At 34.4% G+C, this 6,954-nt stretch overlaps 1 non-coding gene across 1 annotated transcript; it reads right to left on the reverse strand.

Moving 5' to 3' along the window:
• Positions 1 to 4,861: 4,861 nt before the first annotated feature.
• Trnas-aga lies at positions 4,862 to 4,934 on the reverse strand. Its single transcript has one exon. It is a non-coding gene; the product is annotated as a tRNA-Ser (tRNA).
• Between the last annotated feature and the right edge of the window lie 2,020 nt (positions 4,935 to 6,954).

Below are 6,954 nucleotides of genomic sequence, written 5' to 3' on the forward strand. Positions count from 1 at the left end.
TATATATAGTGTAAATTATAATATTGTGATGTACTGGCATATCTATCATCATACTATCATCAATTTTGATTTTGTGAAATAGTTCAAGAATGGAAACGGAAGAGCCAACTGATATCTCTGGTGGAAATGTTAATTATTCATGGACGAATCAATATTCAAACACAAGTATTGCAGGTAACATAATCAGCCTATTTATAGAATTTCTACACCGGAAAGGGGACAGAAGAATGAGTGGCAGATCCAGGGGAAGGGGAATAGCAAGCTGACTTGGGCCCCCTCTTAATTTTTCAAAATTATAAATACCTCAGCCTAAACTATGTTGGTGCTGAGGTGGTTTAGACTCTCCATCTGTAATAGCCCCTTCCTGGGCCCCCTCTCTTTTAAATTCCTAGATCTGCCACTAAAAGAATGTGTGTTTAAAAAATATAGTTATTTTTTTAGGATTAGATATCAACTTCAATTAAATCTGTTAAATGTTTCCACTACATCAATTATAATGTCTACTTTCAGATTTATGGTTCCCAGACCAAGTTGCACTTTGGATATTTGTACGATATGTAATTTTTGTCGTTTTCGGAAGCATTGCGTTCGTTGGCAATGTTTTCACATTCATCGTTGCATTAGCTACGGAAAAAATACGTAAGAAATTCAGTAATTACCAAATAATAAACCTCGCAATGAAGGACGCCATAGTGGGGGGATCATACGTTTGTAGATGTGTAATGCATTTCCAAAAATTATATAATAATATTTTTTACATAATATTGGATTTGATGTGTGTTTCATCATCACTCACTATTATCATGATAGCAATGGAACGTTGTTTTGCTATTGTTGCTCCATTTCAGCATAGTCGGTACGTAACAACAAAAATATTGACCATTGTAATAGTCTTGGATTGGTTTGTAACCATAAGTTTATCAGTTACATATAAAATTACAAATGTGCATATTGGACTATATGTTGTTACCAGATATGTAATAATATGCGCTCCAGTTTTAACCTTTATCGTATATCTTGTGATTATTTTAGCTATGAGGCGACATGCTTCAAAGATTAATCAATCAGTCAAAATATCTCAGAGAAAGAAAAGTAAGCAAAATGTTGAAATGATAAAAACATTCACATTGGTTGCTGGAATATTCATCATATGCTATATTCCGTATGGTGTAGTCTTGCAAATTCCTATAAACAGAGTATTGGTTTCATTAGACCTAGTAAGGGCTTTGTTCATTGTTGAGACGCTCATCCCATTGAATTCAGTAGCGAACATGTTTATCTACTGGTGGCGGATTCCAGAATTTCGAATGGCTTACATGCGGGCACTGTGTTGTCACAGAAATACAGGTATTCCACGCTTAGAAACTACTCATGAATCTGGTACAATAGAAAATACATTCTCATTTCAGTCACAAAATAATTAATTAGTGATGTGGTTTAACCTTTGTAGGCTACTTTTTTTTTTATCGTGTTTATATTTTATATTCGTTCTGTAGGATATTAGTATATGTAGCGGTTTTTTTTTTTTTTTAATGGGGACTCCTTTCAAATTGCTTGGTTCTGCACTTAGGCTTTAACAGAGTAAGGTGATGAGAAGCATGTGAAAGCCTAGTGACACGACCAAACAATTTGTAGGGTGGAACGAGATCACATAAACTAGATGAACAGAAACCAAAAACATATCGATAAAACACACAAAGGGAGGCGACTGCTCTTCTGTGAGCAAGAGGGTATAATATTGAACCCATCTCATCACCAATCTCTTCTGAGATATTCAATTAGCACAGTGCCTGTGCTAACTGAATATCACACACAATAAATTACTACACTTATTATACACATTAGTATATGAAATGTGAAACCAATTTTAATCATATTTTATATTGATTTAGACTTGCTACAAGTCTCTAATTTATGGTTTTTCGTAGTATTAGCGCATTTAGGAATGCGCCACCAGCGTCAGTTTATGTTGAGAAATTTTTTGATGAGCCCAGAAAAAGTATACTATGGAACGCCATGCAAATAAGTAATATGGAACGCCATTTGTGCCAAAATCAATTTATTCTTAAGCATTTCAACTGATTAAGACAAAGATTAGTGACTGAAACCCAGTCTAATATTGATTGGAAAAATATAAAGAAAAAATATTAAGATGGAAGTGGTAGTAGTGTAAAGTCACAAATAAGGTGCGGGTGATTTATAAAAAGAAACACTGTGATGAAAGTTAACCAAAAACTGAAACCACAAAACTAATGCAGAAAAAACAATACCACTGCAATTAACCATTCTTTTGCAAGTATCACTTGTAGTTTACAGTATATCGGATAATACCCCCAACACAGCATTGCAGTGTTAATTAAGAAATTACATTAAATTTAGAAACAGTAGTTCTAAAAAAAATAGTTATAAAACAAACATCATTATTATATTGTAAATATAAATTGTTAGTAGGTAGTTACATGGTTAAAATCAACTTAGTTAAGGGAGATATAGAATTGACATATTTATTTATAGACTATTCCATAATTTATTCACATCCTATATTGTACTGCAATATTATTTAATAGCTAATTTTATATAGTAAATGAAATTGTAATGCTATCTACCATCACGTACGAATTACCATTAGGACAATATTTTGAAGTAAAGCAACTTGCGTTATTACATAGGGTTTTTATCAATAACAAATTCATCATTCAGTAAACTTAAGTAATCTAAATAGCAGTTTTAATCATCACAAAATGTATGTTGGTTCCATTATGTGTTTTTTCTCTAAAACATTTTGATTATATGCATTTATCTTATGCATTTGTGAAGTTGTTTTGTATATTCTTTATTACTCTGCTTTAATACCAGTTTGACATTTTCAATTGAAACATGTTTAATATATTTTTGCTATATCTCAAAGTTCTGACTTTTTATGAATATATATTAAGCTTTGTAACTTAGAGTACCAATAAATGATATCGTATACAAGAATGTTTTTTAATCCTCATGTGCTTTTTTGGAGCGTTCTCTGTTGATGAAGGGTACAAATAAATCGTATGCACAAATGTGTTTGTCGCTCTCATGTGCACAGCAGAAGGAAATCTGACATGTTAAAGAAGATACAGTACTGTATAACATGACATTGGCTACATGGTGAAGGTGATAATAGCGATTATGTTGATGCTGATGCTGATGATAATAATGATGATGATGATGAGAATGTTGATAAGAATGAGAATGATCTCGCTTTCTATATAATTTCCATGTAAATACAGCAACATTTTGACTGATTGATAATCCAATCGATCACAGACTGATATCCGCCTATATCCGTCGGAAGCATTTTGCAAGTTGTCCTGCCATTATAGTAAGAGCGGGGTTGGCGCTACATAATTTGGTTGTTAAATTGACCGGCTACCCTGGATACGGATACAGGATTTTGTGGGGTCTGAGAGATCCCCCAAGCCCCTCTATCTTGGTTTGGTGAGGCGTAGATATAGTTTGGATATATGGCACCTCTGGATGCCCGGAAATAGCAGCTGACAAACTTGTTTCTACCCCTCCCCATCCTGCTGTTCATTGGCATACACACTATTTAAAACGCTAATACAAAAATACAAATACTCTTTATATTCCGATAAAATCGTTTTGCTGACAGAACTCATGTTAGATAAAAATTCAATATAGGCCTAGACGTATACACGAAAACTATAAAGTACAATTAAAACAGTTACTATCCAGGGGCTGCCAAAATAGCGTCTTTATTTCATCTTTTCACATTTTCATTAAAAATGTAACAGGATTTTAATATGCACAAACGACAGTCTTGTTCGTACACGATGTGCTCTCAGTAGCCTTAGCCTAAATCATTAGAGATTAAAAATAAAATACATATAGAAGGGGTTGTGACGGTTCATAAATAATTGACTTAACTTTCCTAATTGATCTCTCTTTATATACTATCAATTGGAGAAATTTCGATGCCTATAATTTGCCTGCACGCTTTCCGATTCATTGAAGTAGTTTCTTATTCTCCTCGGAGAGACCTCCGAAGATCGGAAGCAAGCTTAACGTCACAACGCTTTGCAGATCTATAAAATCAATTTAAAATGGGAGCATATTTCTCTCTCCCCCTCTCTCACTCCCCCTCTCTCCACCCTCTCTCTTTTGTGGTAAAACCACATTTATTCATGTTCTTCATCATTTTCTATACATTTATTAAACATCATTCATAATTTCAAAAATATAAGTAATAAAATATGTAATATCTTTATCTTCTATGTTTTATAAAACAGTTAAAATCCCACCCAACCCCTGTTATAATTTCACTGTCATCAGTTACGTATTTTCCTATCCACTTTTAATTTTCTTTTAAAGGCAATTCTTTCTTTCACATCGTTGGGAGCATAAACGTTTATGAACGCAAACCTTTGACTATATATTTCTGTATTGACAAAAATATAACCGTATTCATCGGCATGACTGTCGGTTATATTAATATTTTAATTTTCATTAAAAAGTATGCTGACTCCTCTACTGTTTGTGGATCCAGACGAGTGGAGACTTTCCTTTCCAATCAAAAGGGTCATGATAATCAGTAATTTTTTTTTTACAGAAATGCGTTTCTTGCAAGAAACTTACCGACGCGTTTTGGGCCCTAAGCCATTTGTACTTGGCTAATCTTTTTTCCTGTCCCGAAGATTTAAAAAAAAATTGGAACATCTACCTTATATTGTTTGAGTTTTAAGCCTTTGATTACATTTTTGGAAATAGATTTAATATTTGAGAATGGGCGTAATGTTTTGCCCTACCTGACTTCTTATCGTACCGAATACTCAGTACGTCCCCAAACACTAGCTAAGAAATTCGCAAGTGATTCGGGTGGGAATTGAACCCACGACCTCCAGGTATCTAGCCTGATGTCTTAACCACTAGACCACCGAGCTTGCACTTGGTGACTAGTGATGAATCCGATCCCCTAGTAGCAGCGGGTACTGCAAGTGCTATAAAGATATGAATTTGCGTCAGGAAATATCATATGATATTTCCTGACGCTAGTATTTGGAGATACCGAGTATTCGGTACGATAACACGTCAGGTAGTGCAAAACATCACTCCTATGATATTTCCTGACGCAAATTCATATCTTTATAATATGGGAGCAAATATTTAAATCTCACAGTACCGAGATATTTAAATTCTTCAACTTGGTCAACAGGCAGCCCATTTATCATAAATTTATCATGACCAACAGTTTTCCTCCTAGTATAAATATTATTTCTTTTGTTTTACTTAAGTTTAGTTTTAAATAGTTCTCAGAACACCTTTCCACAAATTGTTCTACTTGTTCCACATACACCATGTGTCAGTTCCACTAAGATCCGCGTGCAGGCTTACTACTACTGCTGCTACTATTACCACTACTACTATCATTACTACTTCTACTACCACCACTACCACCACCACTAGTACTACTACTACTACTACTACTACTACTACTACTACTACTACTACTACTACTAGGGACTTGGCCTACTATTATTATTAGTTAGTGAGTAGCTTTATACGTCTTGTGCATTCACGTCAAGTTAAATAAACATTCCATTTCGTACATGTTGGTACAGTAAATGTACGCTGACATTCCCTGAGGCCTATGCCTACATTATTTTTTAGATAATAGGCTAATTATTATTTATTTTACATTTATTTAATGTTCTTTTAAGATAAAAAGGGGGGTTCAAATCTGCGGATGTTTCACCCTATATTATTCGCCATCATAGTATTACGGTCTACTACAGTTTGTTGAGTTTAGAAATGCACAGGTACAGAGGCCTGTACTACATGAAAACCGATGACAATAATTAAATAATGGTGACGATAGGCCTAATGATGATGATGACTACGAATAAACAGGCCTATAATAAACAAGTTGATTTCTCGTAACCACTGGGACTTGTTTTCAATTATACTGGGCATCACCCCATCTTAAAAAGATATTAGCGACTGGAGCGTTGCTTATCAGGGTTGCCAGATAGTCAACAGGCTTCACGGCCAAACAAACGCCATCTCACGGCCAAATTCGGCCAAACTTTTTTTCAATATCGGCCAAAATTCGGCCAGATTTTAATCCGATTAGAAGACAGTTATGTGGGTACATATTCATTTGAAATGCTGCAAAAATTACAGGAAAATCAGGGGCCGTTCGTTTGAAATTGAAGAAATTCAAGGTTAAACTTCTTTTAATTAATGGTAATGGTAATGGTAATGGTGGGATATTTGTAGTGCGCCTTCCACAATAAAATCGTCTCAAGGCGCCGAAAAAAGGTAGGACCAAAAAATCTATCACCATAAAATACATGTCCAGCTACATCATAATATTAAATAGCCTAGGCCCTATGTTCTTTAGTTGCTGACGCCCGAAATTAACCATATGCGTTTGGACGATGAATTTTTTTTTTAAATTTTTTTTTTACCACTCCCCACCCCCTCCTCCACCCTAAATCCGCTTCTGCTTTTTAAAACCACATCATTAAGACTGTTCTAAATTGATTTAAATGTATTACATATTAACGTACATTGTAGTCGATCTATAGCAAACATTTTAAGGTCCTGTTATTGGTCAACCCGTTTCTCTCTTTAATTAGAATGAATTAAATTACATAGTTAGGTAACACAAACTGGCGTTAAAACAAACCTTGAAAACTTTAATAAATACTTTTTATCTAAACTTTCTAAATTCGCCTCTGAATGTTATTGTCGCAGTACTTAAAGCAATAAATCAATGTTGCTATCAGAATTATCTTCATTCTCATATGCAACCTAACTCCAGAGTCTATGTAACACTTGCTTGAAATTGGAGGTGCCATCGGACCCGGATAAGCACATCGAGCATTTATATATGGCGCTCTACATAAAGAACACTGCAGCACCTAGGGCTATACAATTCAAGTGGGCAATAATAAATCA

Source organism: Anneissia japonica, unplaced genomic scaffold (genome assembly GCF_011630105.1).
Source record: "Anneissia japonica isolate Jap-2015-1 unplaced genomic scaffold, ASM1163010v1 scaffold287673_len24399_cov102, whole genome shotgun sequence".
Lineage (NCBI taxonomy): Eukaryota > Metazoa > Echinodermata > Crinoidea > Comatulida > Comatulidae > Anneissia > Anneissia japonica.